This window comes from Sebastes umbrosus, chromosome 14 (genome assembly GCF_015220745.1).
Source record: "Sebastes umbrosus isolate fSebUmb1 chromosome 14, fSebUmb1.pri, whole genome shotgun sequence".
NCBI classification, from domain to species: domain Eukaryota; kingdom Metazoa; phylum Chordata; class Actinopteri; order Perciformes; family Sebastidae; genus Sebastes; species Sebastes umbrosus.
Window position 1 is genome coordinate 26,684,032 of NC_051282.1, and position 13,316 is coordinate 26,697,347.

Here is a 13,316-nt window from a genome sequence, read left to right on the forward strand (position 1 = left end):
CTTATTTAAATAATATGCACTCGTCAAACCATGCAGTCTTACATGCATGTGCACAGGTGTGAGTGCACGGTCATGTCATTAATGTGTGTGTGAGGGGAATTTGTTTTTCCGCTCCATTATGAGGGCGTCTGCTACTGTATGTAACTTGACTTAAAGATACAGTATATGATCTGCGAGTGACACCGGTGCACGCCAAGCTGAAACAGTTACCGCCCTTTTCCTCTTTTTCTGTCTCCTCTGTCCATCTTCCCTCCCTCCTTCCTCTCTCTCTCTCTCTCTCTCCTCTCCTGGTTGCAGTTGTATTTGTGCGCCTCGGGAAGATTACAAAGAGGTGCTTTGTGAGGGGATGCAGCTGCTGAAATTTGACTAGATCCAGCTGAAGAGAGAAGGGAGCAGGTGGGTCAACAACGCCACCCCGCCGTTCCCAGAATATCAGGCTGCAGAGCTGTGCCTCCCTCCCCCACCCACACACACACACATGCACATGCACACACATCCTCGGAGCACCCCTACCCCACCAAACAAACATTATACCATGTCAAAATACAAACACGGTAACACCCACAAAACAGCAATATGCACATGTCAGAGGAGTGCCTCGGTGGAAATACTGCCCACTCAAACAAGTGTGCATCAGTGGAATCATTCATACGGTGGGAGAATGTTGGCAGAAAGTTAGGAAAGCAACACAAATAATTACAACAACACACAAACATAGCCCCGCTAAGGCCTTGTGCTGATGCTAAGTTGTGGCTTTGTCATGGTTTTATTACAGAGGGCAGTGAACGTGCTGCAGAAAGCAGAGGAAGATCCTGTCAGCTTTGCGAAGTTCAGATGTTAACGGGTCGGGGTGCTGCCAAAATGTTGGATTTCTGCATCGCAATGGGGACAACGGTAAGATGACCCTCATCCGGCTTTGCACAGCTCAAAAAGAGGTGGTGGGAGATGGAGGGAGGAGAGGAATGAAAGAGAGGAGAGGAAGTCCTGCAGGCGAGCGTTCTTGTTGTTGTCGAGGGCGGATCAGATGTCGCACCATCCTCTCTGCAGGGGACCGCACCAAGGTGACACGAAATGCACAGATTTGCTTTGTTTTTTCATTTATTTTCAATCCATAAAAACTTGCTCTAGAGACACTGAAGTGGTACTGAAAATGAAAAACGATGTTCCCACTTTGCTTTATCGTCTCCATTTTCACCCTTAATCAGCTCCAGCTCCAGACATTTCACACATGCATTGACTGTGGGAACGCCGGCCAAAATGCAGATGGATTTTTGTATTAACTTTGCATATGTTTCTCTCTCCGCCGTCATGTTCCATAAACAAGCTTTTTGATAATCATAAAAGCAATATGCTAACGAAATGCGAAGGAGTCGGACGGTACGGAAAGCTGTGGGCTTTGTGAACTATATTCTTCATGTTTCATCAACTGAAGCCTCTCTGTATCCTTAATGAGAGTTTTGACGCACATCGCTGCCTCCCCCACACCTCCCTGTACCCATCCCCCCCTTTCGTGTGAGCAATAATTCAGCCACATTGATAATAAGTCCTTCTGTCCTGCCCTGGAAATGCTTGAATGTCATTTCATACACATTATAAACCCCCCCAGGGCTGTACCCTGAAAGAGCCCACTGTCCCACACACTTAGTATTCCTGCCTTGAGATGCTTGCAGACATCCTTATCGAGTCCTGTGAGCAAGCACGCAGGCCAACAATCACTGAGTCGTACAGTATGTTTTCTCTCTTTCTCAAGCAAAAACCAGCAACATTCATCAGTGTATCTACTAGGGCTGGGACGATTCACCTGTCTCCTGATTCGATCATATCACGATACTTGGGTGCCGATTGGATATGAATTGCGATTTTTAAGTATTGGGATTCTACAAGTATTGCGATTTTTGTTAACTTTTTTAACACTAGACCATAAGAAAAAGTTGAATCATACACTTCTAGGGACTTTTACTTTGGAAAATATCTAAATTAATAAAGTAAAAATGTTTGATTTTCAGCATGTATGTAGTCAGAGATGTCTTGAAGTCAAATATATCAGTCATTGTCAGGCATTATTTATTAAATTTTTTTCCAACAACCCAAAAATTAAAGAATAAAGACATTTCCCTCACAAATTAGTGGTCTTTACTTTTTGATTTCTAAGGGAAAAGTAATGTTTTATACTTCTGGAGAATATAATCCAATCAATCTTATTTACATATATGTATTTTTTGTATATACAGTTCCCTTTGTTAACACCTTATTTTGAAAACCGAAAGTAGTCACACTTGTATACTTCCTCTAACTTCGCCAAGTACGTTGTTAGCTCTTCCGTCAGCTCCGTTCTCTTTATCCATCCATGGTCAGCTCCATCGGGGCCGTTTGAATGCATTTAACATAAATGTCAGTATGTGGGTGCTCTACAGCTGTAGCGTCAACCAATTTGACTACAGAGATGAGAGTGACAGCTGGTTTGACCATGTCCATGACAGAGTTAATGCAGCTTTAGCCATGATGTCTAGCTCTGCTTTTCCTGGCAATGTGTGAAACCAAAAGTGTTTCCATACTTTACTGTATGTGTAGTGTTTACCACTTTGGATTTAAAATGTGAGGGTGCAGGTCGTATCCACGCGGACCCTCCGCCATTTTCTACATTTTCATTTCAGCCGACTGCTGTTTGTTTTGGTTGAAGGATACGGAACGGATATGACGTCACGTTACTCAGACTACAACAATAAAAAAACTTCCTTTAACCTCTGCATAGACTCAAATGAAACATATATATCAATTCTGGCATTAAAAAATCAATTTCAGAATCGTAAAAAAATATGTTTTTCGATGCATTTACCGGGAACATTCACTCATGGTTCCTCTATTTCTTTGTCTCTCAGTTGTAGTTTTTTTCTCTCACTGAAGCTTCAAAATTCATCTCTATCTGGACTCTCTTGCCCTTTTTTTGGCGAACATATGTTCATTTTTCCCTGTGCAACTTTTCCATCTAGCTGATTCTTCTGTCAGAGTAAAAAAAAAAATACTTCCACTGGCAATACATCATCCAGTTGTCATTTCCTCCATCATCTCTGAATGACTTCAATTCTTTTCATGGGTCAGTAGTCTTCCGCCATTCATGTGACTGTCACGTTGAGACTCCGAGTTCAGTGACTTCATATCAGATCCATCACGGCGCTGTCACTCGCACCCCGCGGGCTCCTCTCGAGTCGCCGCCTCTCTCGCACCAGTTGGGGAATCACGGCTCCCGCTCTCCATGCGGTGCTCCAGGTTATTATTCATCTGCTCGTCAGTCACCCTGGTTCATCTGATATGGTAGAAACAACACGTTCTGGGCTCCTCGCTTGCTCAGATTACAGTTTGTGTGGAAGTGGTGTGTGAGAGAGATCATCATTAGAAGGTGGATCTCGGAAAAACGCAGACTTGCAGCCATCTGGAGCTCCATCTCTCCACATGTTTTAGAGTGTGGGAAGCTGCAACAGCGTGTCACTGGTCTAAAAATCACTAAATATTTCATCAACTATGCGCTCGCTGGTGGGTGTGTGGAAGTTATTGTTTTTTTTCTCGTGGCCAATTACTCTCCCATCACTGTCGTTCATTTACATCAGTTCATTTGTCATGTTAAAGTTGTTTACGAGCTGCAAAACGATTCTGAAGTCTGACAAAATGAAGCCATACGAAGCGCTGTGTCATCTTAACCAACTCTGGGCAACTGCAGAAGATGCGCCCACATCTCACCTCTCCTCCATATCTTCTACTGTGCGAGTAAATGGTCTCCACATTGCTGTGCTAGCGAAGCGTCATGCCTGATTGCCGCCATTCTCACATCTGCTTCCTGGAACAGCGGCGGGGAAGTCTCCAAAGAGCTCCCAGCGGAGCGCGGGGCATGTGTGCTCGCATATGAGGCGAGAGTTTTGAGACGGGGAGGGGGTCTCGCCGGCGTGGTTTATTTTCAAAGGGTAGTGCTGAGGATGTGTTGAGAGGTTGAGGAGTTGAGAGAGCTCTCTGCGCTCTGGTTTGGGTTTCACCTCCCTGGGACACAGCTGGGGGGTTGGGGTTAGGAGCCCAGGGAAGGGGTCCGCGAGGATTTTGTGTTTAGACAACAGCACAAACAAGGCAGAAAATTATTTTTTGTGTGTGTGTGAGAGAGAGAGGGAGAGAGAGAGAGAGAGGGAGAGACAGAGACAAAGTGTACAACCCTGTTCATAATGTTATTTTCCTATCATATTTACAGGAAATGGTAACCCAAGTCTTGTTCATCTTTTTTGTGTCCTTGTATACATTTAAGTGTCGTGTGAGGGGGGGGGGAACATGCAAACAACCAAACTGATCTCCAGCAGAACAGGGAAGTAAAGCGGCATGTAATGTTTTATACTTCTGGTGAATATAATCCAATCAATCTTATTTCCATATATGTATTTTGTTTATGTTCCCTTTGTTAACACCTTATTTTGAAAACCAGACGTAGTCACGTGTATATACTTCCACTAACTTTACCAGGTTAGCTATCTATAAATAGTTAGCTAGCTATAAATAGTTACCTAATTCTTGTTCATCTTTTTTTGTGGCCTTGTATACTTGAAAGTGTCGTGTGAGGGGGGCCAAAAAACAACATGCAAACAACCAAACTGATCTCCAGCAGAACAGGGAAGTAAAGCAACCAGCTAACTGCCATATCTCCACCATTCATTTCCCTATTTCTCAGCAGCATGTGTAATGATAAGCACCGCTCCAAGTGGGCCACTTTGCATTTAAAAAAAGGGCCTGAGCCGTATGAAAAAGAAATACACGGAGCTGAACTGAACTTATTTGCTTATTCAAAGCTGCCACTCTTTCTTTTCTGGCCTACAGTACATCACCATACACACGTACAGCATGTTTTCCAGGTGCCACAGCAAACTGTGAAAGTTTTGAATGCGAAATAAGATGCAAAAGTGAAAAATTTGCATCTACAGGACAGTTTCAAGGTCAGCACCAAAAGCTCACTCGGACACTCTTTAACGTTTGGCCATTTAAAGTGTTTCATGTCTAACTTAACTGCTCAGCGCGACAACCGAAGCATGTCCTCACCGAGTGGAAGAGGAACATGTATGTAAATCTAATCTGTCGATGATGATGATAAGCAATGAAGCAGAGCAACTTGTTGACGATAATGACTGATAGAAAGGTGCGTTTTATTGGCTGGAACATGAAAATTTACTAACCAGATATTGGACTTGCATGATATTGTGCAAATTGAAGTTGTCAGGAGCCTGCAATATGTAGTCTCGCTTGTCCAACTGAATCTCCTCTCCATACATAATCCATCTGAAAGCGTGCTCACTAAACACCACAGTTGGACGGTTTCTGTTTTGTGTTTTTGTTGCCATCAGCACTATAATCTCTCCTAGTTTCAATCACTATTATTAATTTTCCTCACTTTAATATCTTAACCATAAAACACCCAACTCCCCAGTAAGCAGCGTCACAATACCGTACATCTAGAAAGCAAAAAGCAGACAGACGGCATGTCTGGATTTTTTTTTTTTCCGTATTCTTTTTTTTCTAAATGATTCTTATGACTTCTCTGCATTCGCTTCATTGTGTTGCCTGCCAAACACTGAGGCTGCCACAGCGCTGCTGCTGCTGCTGCCGCCGCCGCCGCCGCCGTTGTGTTTTTTCGATCAGGCTGGTGTCGACCTGGGAAGCAGAGCTGTGCCACGCTGGAATTCAGGTGCCAAGAATATAATTTTCCCTTAAGTGCTTACAACTGTAAAAACCAAAGTTGATTCCCCGAGACTGAAAGTAATTACGGGCCATTTAAATTGGAGAGAAAAGGTGGTTTTCGCAGAAACATAATGCGGTCTGTCTAATATCTGTTTTATTTGAATGTTTTAACGTTCAGCTTGGTAATTTATATTGGCTGCGTGTGATTCCTCTGGAGGAAATGCCACTGGCTGCGGTTAACCCAAGGATTATACATTGTGGAGGATATATTGGACTTTCATATCAATAGTAATATAGAAAAGCATCATGTGGAATGAAATGGACAGTAATATCTAGTCTCTAACATCTCATTATCCTTCCATTTAAAGTACTGGCTACACACAGACTGTCTATCTATCGGATATCTGAATTAGCGGCTGGTTGGTCTTCACAGAGAGGTGAACTTGGCCGAGAGATGCACCACCAAGTGTAACCCTGAATCTGTTGTGACGGAGCAGAGGGTGGGGGCTTCACCCGGTTTGTGAGAGCGTGACGGTGCACCTGTCAGAGAGGAAGGCCTGGCTAATCACTGTAAGCTGGCCGCAGAGTGAACATGTGTGCTGGGGAGACCCTCAGGCCAGGAGGAGGAGGAGGAGGAGGAGGGGACTCAAGTTGTTTCAATAAAAAAAAAGAAGGATGTGGACCGAGAATCCCCCAGATCATTCCCCCACCTTCCCTCCGCTTTCACCGCTCCTTGGTTCTTCCCCTCTTCCCTCGCATCGACTCCTCTCATCTCTCGGACATCAGAGCATTTTCCCTGTTTTCGTTGTTAAATCATCCGGCTATTGACAGAGTGATTGCTCATATATTCGCTGACTCATCTCTCCCGTGAAACCCGCCTTCCTGGGAATATCTGGCCTGCCATTGGCTCCCTCAGGTCTGATAACGTAGAGACTATTTCCCTTCTCTCTCGCTCTCTCTCTCTTTCTCACTCTCTCTATGTTGAGTCATTCTCTGGGAAAGAAGCAAATCAGCACTCCGCCGAGATTCTAGAGAACACACTCTCCGGTTCTGTTGACGAAGGGTGAGGTTCTTCTTCTCCTCACGACCACACAGCGTGTGAAAATATGGCCCCGCAGACACACCTCGGTTTCCATGCGCAATAAAACATACTGTACATGTTTTTCCCACAACAAATGACTTCACACCATAGTTGAGAGATACACAATCAGCCTGACATCCTACTGTTGTAGGAATAACTCAGGATTAGTTGTGTTTGTGCATAACTCTGGAAACGGGTAATAATTGACCCTTCCTAAGTCCCGCCCCTTTTCGCTTTGTGCTCCAATAACAGTTGAGCAAGCTTGGAACCCGGCAGAACCTCGGTCAACTTTCCCCTTTCCTGTTATACTTAGATATGCTACGTCTGTTCAAAGGTAATTAGGGCTGTCAGTCGATTAAAATATTGAATCGTGATTAATCGCATGATTGTCCACAGCTAATCATGATTAATCACAAATTAATCACACACTTTTTATCTGTTCAAAATGTACCTTAAAGGGAGATTTGTCAAGTATTTACACTTATCAAAATGGGAGTGAGCAAATATGCTGCTTTATGCAAATGTATGTATATATTTATTATTGGAAGTCAATTAACAACACAAAACAATGACAAATATTGTTCAGAAACCCTCACAGATACTGCATTTAGCATAAAAAATATGCTCAAATCATAACATGGCAAACTGCAGCCCAACAGGCAACAACAGCTGTCAGTGTGTCAGTGTGCTGACTTGACTATGACTTGCCCCAAAACTGCATGTGATTATCATAAAGTGGGCATGTCTGTAAAGGGGAGACTCGTGGGTACCCATAGAACCCATTTTCATTCACATGTCTTGAGGTCAGAGGTCAAGAGACCCCTTTTGAAAATGGCCATGCCAGTTATTCCTTGCCAAAGTTAGTATGACTTGGTTGGTACCAATAGATTCCTTAGGTTTCTAATTTCATATGATGCCAGTATCTTCACTCTAGCTTTAAAACTGAGCCCCCTACAACCTAAAAATCGCATTATTATCGCGTTAACTTTAAGGTAACATTACTATGCAAGTCACATTGCATTGTTGTCACAGTCTTCACGTACACATTACATTGTATGTAGTCGCTGCGAGGAACTTTCATTTTGTGTGATTATTGCAGCCCTTGTGGACAAAAGCGTCAGTGTTCACGAGCACCAGACTCCCTTTAGAAAACCTCTCATTTTACTGCAGCGGGGTCTGACAGTCTGCCACTCGCCATCCTGGTTCTGGTTCTCCCGTGTCTCATTTCCCTCCAGTGGGCCCAACAATTCGGTCTCCAGTAGCGTAGTGTTGCGTTGGTTAGTTGAGAGCTGAAGGAGTTTCTGGTGAACTTGCATGATTTCGTTATCTTATCTCTATTTGTATGTTGAAGTATGTTTCTTTTTGTCAAGCTTGTCCGACCTAGCAACAGTAACTTAGGGGTCTTAAGGATCATCCAATTGGAATATGGTCGGCGGTGGTGCATCTTAAACAACTGAAAGCAAATACAAGATTTGTCCGGAGTTCAAAAGCATTGTTATATTGTTCGCTCAGTCCGCCAAGTGGAAGGAAAGTTTTCAATTAACGTCAGATGTGGAGTACCTGACTTTGAATGCCGCTTCATTTCAGTTTTTTATTTTGATTTACTGTTAATTCCTGGAAGACTCCAAATATATATTACATTGGCCGCTCAGATTTGATTTTGTAAACTCCCTCTGCGTGCCTCGGCTATGACTAATTGCATTTGGCCGGCACACCCGAATGCTTCATGTTTGTCGGTAATCATTTGAATTGACCACCGTGACATTCCTCGAGAAGTCAAAACACTCGATTTCGTTGCACTAATGCTTCTCCATTTTCCACATCGTTCTTTTCCTTCGGAGGGCTCTTACTGCCAAAGCGGCCTAATTTGCGCTCCATGGCAAATAAAGAATCGTATATAATAGAATAAAGATATATAAAATAATAGATCTTCAGTATTTCAAGACGAGCTGAGAAGCCAACTCAATAAGAAGGCTGCAGAAAACATCTGTTGTTTTTATGCTTTAATATAAGATTACAGTTTAAATTAGTTCCCCATGACAATCTGAGAGAGATTAGCGTCTTTGATACACTTTCACTTCAGATCTTCTTTCTCTTCATGCAGGCTAGGAAGTGTAACGGAGCTGGTAGAATGATAAATGGGGATAATGAGCATAAGATTTGTCACCAAATAATGTATGTATGTGACACTATACATGTTGAACTGTTTAGTTTACTGTGTTATTACACAAGATGGATGTTTCAGAGAAGCCGTGTTTCTCATTAGCCAGCCAAATGGGCTTTTTGTTTATGATGCTCACAAGTTAACACCTTCCTCCAAATCTGAAAAATGGGACCTTTTTGTGTAGACTAATCCTTTAGGAAAAGCCATCAAGTGGAGTTTGGGGTCCCGTGTGTATAGTCAGTAACCGGCCTTTTCAACAGATCCCTCCTAAACATTGGGAGCCGGACTGGACATTAAACATGCAGAGAAGTGCCTGCTGTCTACAGCTTGTCAATGTGCTTCCACTTATCTCCACCACCTCCTCCTCTTCTAGTCTTTCTCTCCTCTCTCACTCTATCTCTTCTCACCCTGTCTCCCCCCCCGCCCCCTGAGGGAAGAGTTTGAAGTGGCGTTTCTTGGGCTTTGTTTCCTAAACAGGCCGGTTTTGTTGTGTCTAGTGTCTGGGCTTTGGCAGGGCCTGGATGCTGAGCTGAAACCTAATCTAACACTGCGCTCGCCACACCGCAAGAGGTGGTTTTCTGGTATCCTCTTAGTGGCTGCTAGCCGCTTTATTCTGGACTCTACGGGCTCCCTACTGAGGGCAATGGCTTCCCATCATGGGATAATGGTTTGTTGCCTTCCGCTATCCCCTTTGGTCTAACTGCTCCTCAAATATAGCTTACTCTTCCTCTAAACACACACCCCCTGCAGGCTTTAAAGGCCCTGGAAGCCTATTTTTGCAATTATCTTCTTACTGTGAGTGATGGGGCGTCCTTCATGAAGACACACACTTTTCTACCATAATTAAAACATTGTTTTGTTATTTCACATGAGAGATATCTCTGTTTTCAGCCGATTAGACTGTTGTTAGGTTATTAAATAGGCGATATCAGTCGCTATAAGCCCCATAGATGTGGGTCAATAGGGGTCTGCTACACCCACTAGTAGGTTTTATCATCTATTCACATGGTAGATCACCGAACAGAAGCAGAAGTCAGGCGCTGTAGGACACAGGATTTTCACCCAAGAGACCAGAGTTTGCATCACATGAGAAAAATGTTTTTTTTTTTTGCTTAAACCTGAAGACCGTTTTGTTTGTGTTCAAAATACGACGTTTCATTCAGTTTTGCATGTTAGAACATGTTGCTTTTAAGTTTCACTTTCACTTTTACAACGTAGCAGGCCCCTAGTGACCCACATCTATGGTGCTTATAGCAACTGATAACGCCTATTTAATGGCCTGATGACAGTCGGATCGGGTCCTGTTTTTGTCTGAGCTCTTCTTACTGATTTGAAGTGGGCAGGGCTCAGCTGGAAAAAGGTGATGTCACATATTTCAGGGCACCAGTCAGGATTTAGCACTCTACAGTATGAATGAGAAGCGTTTGGGTTTTTGAGTGTTGAGGTCTTTATAAAAATAAAAAAAACAATGATGTTTATTTCCAAAGTTAAACTTTGGGTCATTTTATCATGATTATTTACTAAAGGCTAACAATTGGAAAACAATTTTTCAGGGGTTTTAAATGTTGTACTGTAACATTGTGATAAACACAACGAGGCTGCAAAGGCGGACTATTGAGTGGAAGACTTTCTGTGTCCGGCGGAGATGACGTTTAATGTCCCCAACAACATCTGTAGTCTCATTTAGCCACTTGTTAGCAACCAGACTTTTTGAAGACAGAATTTCAAAAGTGGGATATTTACTGACGTATTTTATGTCGTAAAACAAAACGTTAAAATCTCTTAAGCTTGTGTTAACCACAGACCTTATTACAGGCATCTAACCAAAACCCATTTAAAAAAAAAAAACACTGACTTCCAGAGGAGGGAACCGGAAGAGCTAAAATGCGAACTAATTTCCGGGTTTTAGGACTCATTCCTGCAGCACTCTATAGACACAGCTTACAACAGAACTTCTATGGTTCAATGAAGACTACATCGTGACACAGAGACAGCAATAACGTTGTGAAACTATGACTACTTGGAACATACTGAGCATCCCGATGGAGAGCAGAGAAATTATCATACTTCAGGAGGGGATTGAGTTAATTTTTTACTCTGACGTCATTCAAGTTGATCTTACTGTATGAAAGACTTTTTACAACCACTTCAAGCCCACAGAGGCTGAGAGTCCACACTCAAAATAGATCGATTTTAGGATGAAGTATCACTTTAACAACGACTGAAACTGACAGGGTGGTTGCTGCTAGTAGCATTCCTTGTCTACCTGCCTCAACACACACACACACACACACACACACACACACACAATACCGTGGGTCCCCTGGCCTGGCTGGGCTGTGGGTAGCTTGTAACCCAAGTGTTTTATTAGCAACTGGTCCAACACAGCTAATTGCTTCCTGAGGGAGCTGCCTCCCTCCGCTCCGTGACTGATTAACGGCCCACATTATGTGTCTCGACAACCTTGACAATCTTTTTTTTTTTTTCTTTTTTGGTCACAAAACTTTTTATTACCCTGCACTGCCACAAATCTCCAGAGCAAATCTCCTCTCGAACCATTTTTTTTTTTTCATTGTGAAGCAGTTAAAGCGTTTTTTTTCAGTAATTAATGTTTATTAATATGATTTAATGATTTTTCTAAATAGAGTGTTTTTAATAGTCGCTTACTGGTATGGCTTGCTACATTATTGCCTTAGTCATCTGTTTAAGGTTTGCAGCATGTGTAACATATATTTGATATTTTCAAATTATTTAAAAAGTTAATTTTTCCGCGGTGGATATGATGAACCTCTCATACACTTTGTCATTAATACTGAATGCTTTTCACACATTCAAACACATTACTGCATCCAACATATTCTCATGCAACGGTTTGTATGGTATTTGACGAAAAAGTTATTCCCCCGTTTTCGTTGGTTTTCCTGCGAATGTCCAGCAACACGTGTAAATTCTCGTTACATACAGTCTTTTCAAAATAAACCTCTGACTTCCTTAGATTCAAGCAACAAAAATGCTTAGTTAGGTTTAGGAAAAGATCGTGGCTTGGCTTAAAATAACTCCAGAAGTGACGTTACTTAAGTACGTAAGTTACGTGACAAATACACGGGGTTCGAACGCCGGTCTCCTGGGTGAAAGTCCGGTGTTTTTTCACCCACCCATGCACCCGACCTCATCCCTATGCGGCGTGTGTTGCTCTTTATACTTCCTATTTCACAATTAAGTGAATTACACATGTATTGATTTTGTGATATATACACAAATTACAGTGCATTACTTTTCGTAGGTATAGCTGAATGAAAAAGCTGTATGAAAAAAGCCTGCTGCTTCACACTGCGTCAAATCCATAGAAAATGTGTCTCATGTGAAAATGCCAGTTTCTTTACATCTTTTTGTTGATTTAAAACTGAGAAGATGAGATCTGATTTTAATATTCTTTGTCAGCGTTTATTCGCTCGCAGACTTTTCATATTAATACAGTATTAGTGCACTGTGTATGTTTCTGGTTTCGCAAACAAATCTGGGTCATTCAGATCCAATAGAAGTTGTTTTCTGGTCGTAATCCGATTTGTCGCTTATTTCTCTCACAGGGCCTTTTATCTTGCTTTTCTGAATTTAATTATTTTCTAGCTTTAAAACCACTTGTTCAAAGCTATTAGTTTCAACAGATTTTATGTATCTTCTCATTCACTGTGTGTACTGTATGCGTGGGATGACTGTTGTCGTGTACATGCAACACTCATGATGTAAGCATATAATATAACGGACCAAAACCAGGCATCATCTGGTTTCTGACCTGTTAACTCCCAAAGGGGAAAATAGTGAATATATGATCAGTGGCCGTCTGAGTGGGTGGACGTCAGCTCTGAGAATTTCCCTTCTTTTATTTATTTTCTTTTTTCTTTTTTGGTGCAGATATTTATGTAAAAGCGCAGCTTCTCATCCTCTTTAAAACTTTGTTCTTGAGGTTCTTAATTACAAATGCTGAATCTCTGATCATAAAAAGCAGTCGCTGGTTTCCGGACTCTTCTTGTTGCGTGCTCTAGTCTCATACGTGGCTTTGATGATGCCATTGGGAGCGATGAGCAGATGGGTTTCAAAAGGCTGCTTTCCCCAAACAGGATATAGATGATGTGTAGGCCCTGGTGCTCTCTGGAGCGGGGATCAAATGGTGTTCTTCCACCCCCCACTGCTCCCTCCATCTCTGCAGGGTGGGGTCCGGACGCACGGCTCGAGGAAGAGGAGGTGTTCCTCAAGTGTGTTTCAAGGTCACCCTGACGCACGTGCTGCATCCTCATCACTTCCTGTGAGTCATCTGGATATCGTTACATCTCCACATCATTTATACGTCTCTAATAAATAAGTAGAATC

At 42.5% G+C, this 13,316-nt stretch overlaps 1 long non-coding RNA gene across 1 annotated transcript in view; it reads left to right on the forward strand.

Moving 5' to 3' along the window:
- LOC119502538 overlaps nucleotides 1-13,316 on the forward strand; it is a 73,471-nt gene that overhangs the window by 29,802 nt on the left and 30,353 nt on the right. The window contains exons 2-3 of the long non-coding RNA XR_005210095.1: nucleotides 298-396; nucleotides 776-894. This is a non-coding gene — a long non-coding RNA (uncharacterized LOC119502538). The remainder of the gene's footprint in view (nucleotides 1-297; nucleotides 397-775; nucleotides 895-13,316) is intronic.